This window comes from Dipodomys merriami, unplaced genomic scaffold, assembly GCF_024711535.1.
Source record: "Dipodomys merriami isolate MVZ:Mamm:240054 unplaced genomic scaffold, mDipMer1.0.p SCAF_112, whole genome shotgun sequence".
NCBI classification, from domain to species: domain Eukaryota; kingdom Metazoa; phylum Chordata; class Mammalia; order Rodentia; family Heteromyidae; genus Dipodomys; species Dipodomys merriami.
In genome coordinates, this window is record NW_027202405.1 from 2,536,142 (window position 1) to 2,548,839 (window position 12,698).

Below are 12,698 nucleotides of genomic sequence, written 5' to 3' on the forward strand. Positions count from 1 at the left end.
GGACAATTATTAATGAGGATTACTATTGCTAGGATCAATTCTAACAATTGAAAAGTAAACAATAAGACCAAAAAATAGCTAGCAATCAGTAAGAGACAATGGTGAAATGAACAGGGAGTCTAAAATGAAGAATGACACCACAAGATCTCTGAGAAAGAATAATATTTTAATTAAAACTCAATTTCTCACAATCTTAATAAGTACTCAAACTCTAAGGGTTAATGCTATTGTTCTCAGGCTAGAAATGACCCACTTTCAGTCTATTGAAATTGTGTTTGTAACAGGTACTTAAAGCTGTTTATGTTGCCATGGATTAACCAAAAGCAGGAGAAAAGCCTGGCATCTCTGTTTCCAGATTCTGTGGGTTATTGTTCTAAGCCAGTCTCTCCACAGTCACATTGTAATCATCTTGGGTTCAAGGAATGATAAGACTCATTGGTAACATTTTTTTATTAGAAGGAACTAAGAAACAGCAGAGCCTTGCAAAACAGACCACCCCTAACTGTGGATATTTAACCTTTAATGATCTAGCTGTACACTGGTGCTAGAGAAATAATCTCATAGGAACCAGTGATGACAACTAACACTTCTCCAGACTGAGAGAACCAGAACTAAGATAATCACCTGTGAGTTCACACCAGTAACCGGAACAGATAAACTATAGATACGTTTGTTCCCTGTCCCTAATTCTTCCTCCACTTAAGTGAGTGATTATTTATGTACCTTAAAGGTGAACTAAAGTGGCATCTTCCCATTAATATCATGCTATATAACCTACTTTCATATAATCTCCTGTCCACATGATCTTCTGTCAGATTTCTTTCCTACATAGCTTTGCTGTCACTTTTATTTGTGTCTTGTTTGAATTCTTTTATTGTAGAATACGAAGACCAAGTTTGGTTATTTGTGCTGACATTCTTGTAACACAAAGACCTTATGGGCACTTGCCTCAGAGGGGCATGGGGACATGCCTACATGTAGTTTAGAAAGGTAGAAAATTCATAAAAACTATATATATATATATATATATATATATATCACTATATGTGATAGCAGGGTGTTGGAATTGGATTACAGCAAGATGGAAGTAAATGTATATGATGTAATGTGGAAGGTATTTGGTTGGGTTTTTCTGCCAAGTTAGCATGAATAGATCTGCATAAATAATAAAGGGAAATGAACTGAAAAGGTTGAATTGGAAGAATACTATAGGGAGATGTCTATGTTACGGCCAGAGAGGAAGAGAGACTTTGTCATGTTTAAGAACTGAAGGGCTGAGATAGCTGGGTCAGGTGAGCAGAGGAAGAGAGCCAGAGATGAGAGAATAGACACAATAGAGTAGACACAAAGCAAAATGTGGGCATTTTACTATGCCTTTACTTGGCTCAAACTCAGCTGAAAGAATTTGTTAAAGATCTCCATGACAGGAGGTGTGAATACAGAGTTAAATCTATAAATGCCTTTTTCTTCTTAGAGTTCAATGGCTTGCAAATGAGAGAAACAAAAGCATAATTTTAACACCAGATACTGTTTTCTTCTAGGTTGCAAGCTCAAATTCCAAGGACACACTTAGAAGAATATGTATAAATTATCCTGGGGCAATCATGGAAGGTTAATTAGAGCACATGACATATAGCCTAAGCTAGGAAAGACAATCAGATGCCACGAGATGAACAATAGGATGCTAGGGATCCCAGGATGCCTTCATGCTTCATTTAAAGATACAAATGCATGTGCACATGTTGTAAATTGAACTTGAAGGGTATAGTGTGAAGACAAAGGCACTGGAGCCAGATAAGGGTTTGAATGTTCAAACAGTGAATACTGTTTAGGAAAAGATTAATAATGGCTAGTTGTTGAATCATGATTGTGATCATTGTCCTGATGATTAACACAAATGTAAGGTGCCCAGTTTTGATTGCTTAGTAAATGCTAGTTGTTTTTACCTAGAAAACACTAGTTTTAACAATGGATACAGATGTGGCTTTATTATTTTATTCACCCATTTTGTGCAAATTGTGAAAGAGAAATGTAGGTGCCTCTTGAACTCATGGTACGTAAATTAATAAATTGGCACAGACACAGTTTACTTCCCATTGCTACAACCCATGTAAGGGAGGAAAGGGATGTGTATCAAGACACTGCAAATAGAAATAGAAATAAGGATTGGTACAGTGGATTTGTGGATGAAATCTTTCCTAGTAGGTACCATTTAACCTTCTGTTCATTTTCAACATTTACCAGTTAGATAACAGCATTTAAAAATTTTTATTTGTAAGTTTGAAAACACTGACTAATAAAAGAGATAGAACTGGTTACTAGCTGGATGGATGTAAGGGAGATATTGAGCGATAACTTGTAGTTGGAAAACTGAATGACAGCACAAATTTTGGTGATACACTGTAACAGGAAAGCCAAGAAGAAAAGGTGCAGGCTTTGGCTTTATAAAGGGAGAAAATAAACAAAGGCAAGTTGGTAATTTTGTAATGTCAACAATACAAGGCTAAAGGTAATCCATTACCTAAATAATAATAACTAAAGTTTTTTTTTTCTTTTGTGATTTTGTGGATGAAATTTGCCAGAGCAATTATTACAACACAGAATGAAGAGGGACAAGAATGTCTGGTGAAACATATCAGTGTTTTCAAGGCAAACAAGAAAATAGAGCCCTTGAAAGAATCTTATGATTTCATAGAGAATTTAAGAGAGTCATGAGAGCAGTAGCACTTTATAATTTACTTTTCTGTATATTCATAGGAAACTAGTAAAAAGCATAGCTTGTTATAGCTCAAATATTCTCTTTATGAAGAGCTCTCTACTTAAATCATGTTAATGACTCATAGTCTAAGTTCTCAGTGGTGTGTAGGAATTATCAATGGAACTAGGACTCATGACTCAGAAAACCAATTCCCCTTAGGTGATATAACTTAAATACAAGGTCCCTATTTCTCAGGTATGTATTTGGTATTCTATTTAATTATAAGTGGCATTGTTGATAGGAAGTTTTCCTGATAGGTGCCTTTTGTATTTTATTTTGGCTTTTTAATATTTTCTTATTAAGCTTGAATGCACTGTGTGATACTAATTAAGGTATGACAATCCCTCACACATCTTTTAAAATAGTTAGGAGAATTGTAGCCTGAGATAAATACTGATTTCCTTGTCACAGCATTCATTCCATAATTGAGTCTGAAGATTTGCACAGTTGTCTAAAAACTATTTTTTATTTTCAAAATGTGGAACTGCTATATTATTTGAGCTGATTATAATTTGTTGTTTCAGTGAATTGAGACTAAAAATTCATTAAGCTACATTGTTACACTCTAAAAAGTAACTTTTATGGGAGCACAAACAAGACATTCTGTCTTCAACTGGAAATTGCTGGTGAAAGATCTCCTTGAAGTGATCCCAGTGTTTGTAAGAATGGTTTTGCAAAAGGATGAACTTGAAAGTTCAGGTGTGGGTAAAAGCAAATGTCAATATCCTAAGATAGAAGCTTCTATTCTTCATATAGCGTTTGTTTGGACATCAGGGTCCAGGCATAAGAATGACATGTTCAAATGTCATGAACTTTTGACTCTGATCAAGAATAACATGAGATGTAAATAAAGTCTTTGTTTTTTCATGAGAAAAATAAATTTCCCAATTATTGTGAATTCTTATATTTGTAGGTAGGAGTTTCTTGACTTATGTTAACTATAAATTAAGATAAGCCTGTTCAAAAGGATGGAAATTGGAAAGAAAAACATGATTGATTTATAGTGCAAATATAAAATTGATTGAAAAAATGGTAGAGAAGCAGATAAGAAATCTGAAGTTATGAACTATGACATAGGGGCACGTTTTTGTTTTGTTGTTGTTGTTGTTGTTGTTGTTGTTTTTGGTCAGTCTTATGGCTTGAACTCTGGGCCTGGGTGCTGTCCTTAAGCTCGTCAGCTCAAGGCAAGCACTCTACCACTTGAGCCACAGTGCCACTTCCAGGTTTATTTTGGTTAATTGGAGATAAGATTCTCATGAACTTTCCTGTCCATGCTGGCTTTGAATCACAATCCTCAGATCTCAGCCTCCTAAGTAGCTAGCATTACAGTGCCTGGCCAATAGGGACATGTTGTTTTTTTTGGGGGGAGGGGTCCGGTCGTGGGGCCTGAACTCTGGGTCTGGGCACTGTCCCTCAGCTGTTCAGCTCAAGGCTAGCGCTCTACCACTTGAGCCACAGCGCCACTTCCGGCTTTTTTCTATTTGCTTATGTGGTGCTGAGGAATCGAACCCAGGGCCTTAGGCATGCAAGGCAAGCACTCTACCACTGAGCCACCTTCCCAGCCCCAATAGGGACATGTTTTAAGATGTAATTTCATTCATAGGAGTCAGGGAAAAATACTTATTTACCAAAGAATGAAGTCTTAAATTAAGTATTTTAATCTCCTCCAGACTGGGTATTTCAAATAAAATATTACAAAATTATTATTGACCTTCATTGGTAAACTAAGGTTAAGTGGATCTTACACTCATTTTTTTTTCCCTGAGAGTAAGGAAACATTTAATCTAGCTTAGCTACCACTGAATGAATATTTAAAACAAATGAGATTAAAGTCAGGCAATTTGTGGTTCGTGCCTATAATCCTAGTTATCCTAGGTGTAGAGATAATCCTAGTTATCCTAGATGTAGAGATGGGAGAATGGAAGCCAAGGCAAAATTTAGCAAGATCCAATCTAAATAAATTTTAAAAAGGCAGAATTAGTGATATGCACCTGAGGATAAAGTTGCAATTGACAGTTGTCCAAAAACCCCGAAGTCAAGAGGTCAAGATCCCAAATGAGGAAAACAAAGAAGTCATAAGCACAGCATATTTAGATTTCTCGCTAAAGTGTTAATTGTAGTCTTACATTTACCAGAGCAAGTTAAGCAGGAAAATAGATTCATTGAAATTAGACATTTCTGTTCATCAAACCAGTGTTATAATAAGATCACATTGCAGTCAGAACAGATCATTTCAATAATACAACCAGCAAGACAAATATTCTGAATACGGAAAGAATGCCAGTAATCAATGAAGTGACATAAACCCAGTAAAAATATGGGCAAATGACTTGAGCAGGACCTTCATAAAAAGGATACTTAAACCCCAAACATGCTTATGAAAACCTGATCCACAGAAAGAAATTATGTGAAATATTATATCAATCTACATCCTCTTGCCCCAAATATAAGCAAAGTAAAAATCAGTTAATACAAAGTTTCCTACACCTGTAAAGGAGGAGTATTTGTATCAGTTGATATGGCATTATAATGCTTGGGGGAAAAAAACTGACATAAAAACTTGGGATAAAGAAAGATTAGAAACTATATCTATGAGGCAGAAATCTCACAGATACTATCACCAAAGACATAAACAAGATTATTTGTAAGTGCTTTATGTATTGAACAAAGCCAGGAAACAACACTGACATCATCTAATAATCTATTACAGTAACAAACTGAGGTATTTTCTTCCAATAAAAGACCAGCTAACAGACCAGTTTCTGTATAAATATTGAATCTCCAAAACATGGTGCTTACCAAAGGATGCAAGATAAAATGAACATATACTGTTTATCCCAGTAGGAAAAAAATAACATTCTGTATAACCTATATAGAACCTGCGAATTTCAGGTTTTCCAAAGGACTGTTCAAAATACAAGTTCTTATACTCAGCCCTTAAGAACTTCAGTAATGAAAAAAAAAACTTCAGTGATAGCGCTTTCCCTAGAATCAGAAATTTTCATCAGAGTGCATCAATTTCTTGATGTTTATGCTGCTTAAACTCTTTCAGTACTGAGATTACAGGCGTGAGCCACCACCAAGTTCAGCTTCTTGATCAGTTCTTATTTGAAGACTTGCAGAGGACTTTTTGAAGATCTGGGAAGCTCTCTACCAACAGCTCCTCGCTGACACTTTGTCCTGCAAACTCTAGCTACCTATGCTGGCAAGATCCTATCTCAAAAATAAGCTAGAACTGTTACTTCTCAATGCTTTACTCAGGGAGAACTCTGGGCACTGCCTGTTTTTGTTGTTGTTGTTTTCCTCATCTTCTGTGGCCTAGAATATCTCTCTGGGAAGAAAGATGGGACATTTTAAGTTCATTATTTTGTTTTTCATCTCAGTGATTGCTATCCTGAGTTACCTGATTTTTAATGTCTGAAAACCATTGTTTCATGGTTTTTTTTTTTTTTTTTTTGCCATGACTTTGTTTGTCTCATGCAGGAGGGTAAATACAGTCTAGCTTAGTTCATCTTGGCGGGAAGCTGTTTCTTAATGTAGGAAATCTGTCTCCACACTGACATCATCCAGTGCTCGTCAGCCCCCATGACTGCAGAGGATACTTTCAGCTTTCTTGATTTTACTGCTTGAAAAATGTTGAGGCATAGAATAATTCCTCTTGACTCATCAGTAAGTTAAACATTTTCTGGCCACAGTAAAAGTTGAAAATGCAGTCTGTACTTCTTCGACTCCAATTCCTTATTTTTAAAATGTTTCCTTTAGTAAACACAATCTGAAAAATGTGAAAATTCCCAATATTTAAGAGGTATCTACCAGGTAATAAGGAAAATACTTCGTCATTGTTTTCATTTTAAATTTAGAAGTTGTGTGTGTGTGTGTCTGTGTGTGTGCACGCGAGCCAATCTTGGGAGCTTGAACTCAGGGCCTAGGCACTGTTTCTGAACTATTTTTGTTCAAAGCTACTGCTCGACCACTTGACCCACAGCTCCACTTTTGACTTCGGGGAGAGGAGGTGTGGTAAATGAAGATAAGAGTTTCATGGAAGCCAGGCGCTGGTGGCTCATGCCTGTAATCATAGCTACTCAGGAGGCTGAAATCTGAGGATCACGGTTCAAAGCCAGCCTGGGCAAGAAAGTCTGTGAGACTCTTGTCTCCAATAAACCACCAGAAAACCAGAAGTGGAGTATGGTGGCTCTAAATTATAGAGCATTAGCCTTGAGTGAAAATGCTCAGGGCTGGGGCCCAGAGTTCATTCAAGCCCCATGACTGAGTGGGGGTGGGGGAGGGTGGGTCTCATGGACTTCCTTGACTGACTAGGATTATAAGCATGAGCCATGGGCTCCTGGCTATTAATTTTTATTGAACAATATAAATATGATATGTATAATACGATGTTTTTATTGCTCATATTGTAGAATGATTAAATCAACTTAGCAACAAATCTGTTTCTTATAATTTTTCATTTATTTTTGCTTGTTTGACTAGCTTGTATCAATTGTATAAGCAATGGGTTTCATTATGACATTTCCATGTATGCATATATTGTATTTTGATCATATTTACCCCATCTATTACTCTCTCTTATCCTCATTTTTACCCTTCCACATCCCTGCTCTTTCTTCCTCCTAAATTACACATATGGAAGAAAAGTGTGTGGTACTTGTTTAATGAGTTTGACTATCTCACTCAACACAATAGTTTCCATTTCCAATTGTTTTCCTGAAAATAACATAGTTTTCTCATTTTTGCAGGATAACATTCTATTGTGCATATATACCTCATTTTCTTTATCCATTCATCTATTGATGGTCATCTAGGATAAGTCCTTTACTTGACTATTGTTAATATTGCCATGATAACCATGGGTCAGCAGGGATGTAGATAATAAAATGACTTTGATTCATTAGGGTATTTTCCCAAAAGTGATATAACTAGATTGTATAATAGATGAATTTTTTAATTTTGAGAAAGCTCTATACAGATTTCTCTAGTGGATATCCTACTTCATATTCACACCAACAGTATATAAATATAAATATTCTTTTTTTCTCTGAATCCTACCAATATTAGTTTTTGTTTGCTTGTTTTTGATTTCTTAGTAATAGCCATTCTGACTGGGGTAAAATAGAATCTCAACGTTATTTTGACTATATTTCTGTAATGGCCAAAGATATTGAAGAGTTTCCTCGCATTTATCAACAATTTTAAATTTTTATTTTATTGTTAAGATGATGTATAGACAGGTTACAGTTACATAAGAAAGATAATGAGTATATTTCTTGTTAAACAGTGTTAGCTCCTCCCTTATTTTCTCCACTTCTCCCCACCCCCGACCCTTCTTCCCCACAAGTTGTGGGTTTTTTTTTTGGGGGGGGGGTCCAGTCATGGGGCCTGAACTCTGGGTCTGGGTGCTGTCCCTCAGCTCTTCAGCTCAAGGCTAGCGCTCTACCACTTGAGCCACAGCGCCACTTATGGCTTTTTTCTTTTTGCTTATGTGGTCTGAGGAATCGAACCCAGGGCCTCATACATGCAAGGCAAGCACTCTACCACTGAGCCACCTTTCCAGTCCTCTTCCCCACAAGTTGTAGAGTTTATTTCCAACATAGTGTTCAGTGAGTATCACTGTTGCATTGGTTCACCCTTTGTCCCACCGTTTCCGTGATTTAAGAAATGTCTATTTGGTTCACTTTCCCACTTAATGATTTGATAATTACCTTTTTTGCTGTTTAATTTTGAGTTCTTTATATATTGTTGTTAAGAATTCCTTCTTACTTGAGCTTCTAGCAAAGATTTTCTCCCATTCTCTGTGCTTCACTCTGACACTTCTGTCCTTTCATTATACAAAACCTTTTAAATTTGATGCAATCTTATTTGTCAACTCTGTTATTTCCTGAGGTATTGGAACTCTATTCAGAAATGCATTCCTTGTACCTGTATCTTGAAATGTTTCTATTATGTCTATCTGGACAGAGCAGTTTCAAAAGTTTAGATTTTAAATTAAGGTATTTGATGAATTTTAATTTGATTTTTGTAAAGTGTGAGAGACAGTAATTATTTGCAGTTTTCACACCACCACTTGCTTAAAGAGACCGCCCTTTCTCCAGTGTATATTTATATTTATATTTTATTTTATATTTATTGATATGTTTGCCAGTTTCCTTATCTTAAAAATCATGTAACTGAAACTGTGTGCTTATTTCTAGATCATCTGTTTTGCTGGTCTATTTGTTGCTGTGCTAGTTCCATGCTGTTTTGTGGCATCATAATATAACTTAAAGTCAGGTATTGTGGTACCATTGATATTGCCCCTTTTGTTCAAGATTGCTTTTGTTATTCAGATCTGTTTTTCCATATACATGTTTAATACAGTTTATTTTTAAATTTTTGTGAAGAATGCCATTTTGGTTTAATGGAGGACATTTCACTGATTCCACAAGTTGTTTCACTTGCCATTGTGAAGACTTTAATAATACAAATATTTTCTGGGCACTTATAACCCACATCTGTAATACTGATCTGGAAGATTTAGCTTTGAAGCCAGCCCAAGCAGAGGAGTCCATGAGTTCTATCTCCAAAATAACCATAACAAAATCTGGGTTAAAAGTATGGCTGAAGTGTTAGAATGTAAGCCAAGCAAAAATGTCAACTGAACACAAGTCTCTGAATTCAAAACCTAGTACTGAAAAAAATATGATATTTAAGATGTTTCTACCAGTAATAATTCAAAAACTTTCTCTTATATGCTTACTAAAAGTTTGGATGATTCCTTTGGTCCCTTTATCTTATATTCAAGAGAAGAAATGTAAGGTGGTTTAAATTGGTCTTCCTAAATTTGGTCTAAAACAGTCATTCTATGTAGTACACAGCACTCTAACAATGTATATGTATACTATGGCCTAACTTAAGTATCTATCTTGGTAATCAAGCAATTAACTTTAGTCAATCACTGTAGCCTGAAGATTTATAGTAGGCAAAGTCCACATTGTTTTATTTGTATACCTTAAAAATATCCACAGCTACTCCACATAGAGCTCCCCTATGACCCAGCAATCCCACTTTTGGGCATTTACCCAAATGTTTACAAACAAGACCACACTAAAGCTACCAGCACAACTATGTTTATTGCAGCATTATTTACTATGACTAAGATATGGAATCAACCCAGATGCCCCTCAGTAGAGGAATGGATCAAGAAAATGTGGTATATACACAATGGAATTCTATGCCTCCATCAGAAAGAATGACATTGCCCCATTTGTTAGGAAATGGAAAGTCTTGAAAAAAATTATATAAAGTGAAGTAAGCCAAGGCCAAAGAAACATAGGTCCCATGGTTTCCCTTATCTGCAATATCTAGTATATGTCTGAGTCAAGCAGAAAAGGTCAGATAAGGTGATGTTAGGGAAATCAACCCTAAGATATGTATTCAAATGTTTTTTTTTCTTTCATGCAATTGTTTCTAACGCATTTATAAGATCATTTCTTTATTGCTTTGTATGTCCCTCCCCCACAGTATAAACCCTGCTTTCACTGTATTTGATGTCGGTATAATTTGTGGAGGGGAAGGGGAAAGCAAGTAGTTTAAATAGGGATACAGGTAGACCCGTTGCAACAATGAGAAGTACAAGTCGTTATGTTGAAAACAAACTTTACAACTTTGGTGGGGGGGGGAGTTTAGGTGGGGGGGTGCGTGGGAGGGGGGAGATGGGAAGGGATGGGAAAGGGATACAAAGGAGGAGGCTACAATGCTTGATAAGAAATGTACTCATTATCTTGCCATGTAATTGTAACCCCTCTGTACAGTATTTTCACAATAAAAAATAAATTTAAAAAAATATCCACAGCTATTTAATTAATTTATCTTCCTTTAGAAAAATTAAAAACTTATAGAATATTTTAAATTCTATCACTAATATTCCAGTTTGTATGATACTGCCAAAATATTATTTCATTTTGATTTTGTATACCTAAAAGTACCCATAATTACTACAATTATAATATCCAACACTTTTATTGATTTATTGATGTTTGTCAATTTCCTTATGCAATAGTCTCCTCTACATCTCTCATTTCTTTGTAGTTTCATTATTATTATTAGTTCTTTATGTGATACTTTACCTATTTAAATCATATAATTTTATCCTTTCTTTTGAATAAGCTAGTGTCATATATAATTTTAGAGTCGTAATTATTTTGCTACAGTGCTTTTAAGACATTAACTCAGTACTTTCTGAATTCTAATGCTCTTGCTATCAGCAAAAATTGTTATGATGATATCACTATTATCTTATTTATTCTTATTTTGAAGTCATTTGCTAAACTAATTATTTTCTATTTATTACAGTATTGTTTTACATCTAGCTTAAGTTGTGAGATATTAATTATGTGTTTAGGACACAGACAAATTGGAGTATTTGCTTATTTTAACTATGTTGATGAAGCATCTATTTTGTGAATCTGAAGATTCCATCAAACCCCAGTATCATTTCCCTGTTTCATGGTACAGGTTAGCAATGTACATAACCAGCTCTGGAAGACATCCATCAGTTTGGTGATGGACAGAATGAGACCTACCATAGAATCTATTAAGGGGAGTAGATAGATGTAAACTGAAAGATGTTTTTTCAATGACGCAATAAAATGACAATGCCAATAGTAAAAATGTTTTCTTAAGTTTGTTTGTAAAAAGGACATGATAAACAACAGGAATCTAAACTCAACAGTGTGCTTTAAGGTGTTAGAATATCCCTAGCTGGTGAAAAGAACTTAAATATTAACAGACTTTTGTTATTGTTCTGGTAAAAAGTTTAATTATTTCTCATGGTTTAAGTTAAATTTAATCAATACATCCCTGAGTATACTTTATTACTTAAAACACAAAATGTCATGTTGATTTATATACATTCAGAAAAAGCAATAATACTCTCAAAGATAAGACAAAAATATTTAAAGTACTTGGATTCCACATTTGATACAATTAAAAATAATGAAGATGGGTTTCTGAGGAGACCACACTCATGATAATTGGCACATTTGCTGTGATGATAATTGAACAACGCACACTAGAGAAAATAGGTCTGTGGTGACCACATTAGGAGTAGCTACTCTGTTCATCAGTATACTGCCTTGTCCAGGGAGGAAAGAACTGTTTTATATGGCCATAAAATTTCCCCTTATCTATAGAGTTTAAAGACTAAGCACAAAAAAAGAGAAATCCACTTAATGGACTAAATTAAGATTTAGTCAAAAGATTTCTAATGGCAACATAAAATTTCTAAATAACATACTCTGTTGCACTTAACTCCGTCCAGTCCCCAGAAGACAGAACTGTTGGCCTTACCCCAACACATATGTAAAGGGACCTTTTATCCTATTTCCAGACTCTCTCAACTGCCATGACTGCTCAAAGGCCTAGTAGCAAAGATGCCACTCTTTGTTTCTGAGAGAAACACTCCCGACTAATGACTCACAAGGAACATGCACTTTGTATAGAGAAGTGGTCTTATAAAGAGTACCCAATACTTCTGAACTACATTCCAAGGGCAAGCCTGGGATGCAGAAGGACTTGTAAGGGCAAAGGTCCATCTGTGCCACCAAGCCTGTCCTGAAGATGTTGGTCCAAGCTATGAACCTTGTGTCTCAATTCCAGAACTGATCAACAGTGATTCTGGTCAAACTCTACCTTCTGTCTGTCAGAAGCCCTCCCAGAACATTGGACCTCTGTGCACCTGTACCATTTGCAAATGGCAGCACCTGAGAAGAATTCTTGTCCTACTAATAACTCTGGTGACCATGGTTGTGGAGGCAGCAACTTACACAGAGATGGGAATAAAGCCCACTGAGCTGTTATCTCAACCGTGTAATGATCATAATCTTGGCTCCAGCTTCATTCAACTATAACACAAGAAGCAATCCTATCAGCCCAGGAATATGGTAAGAGA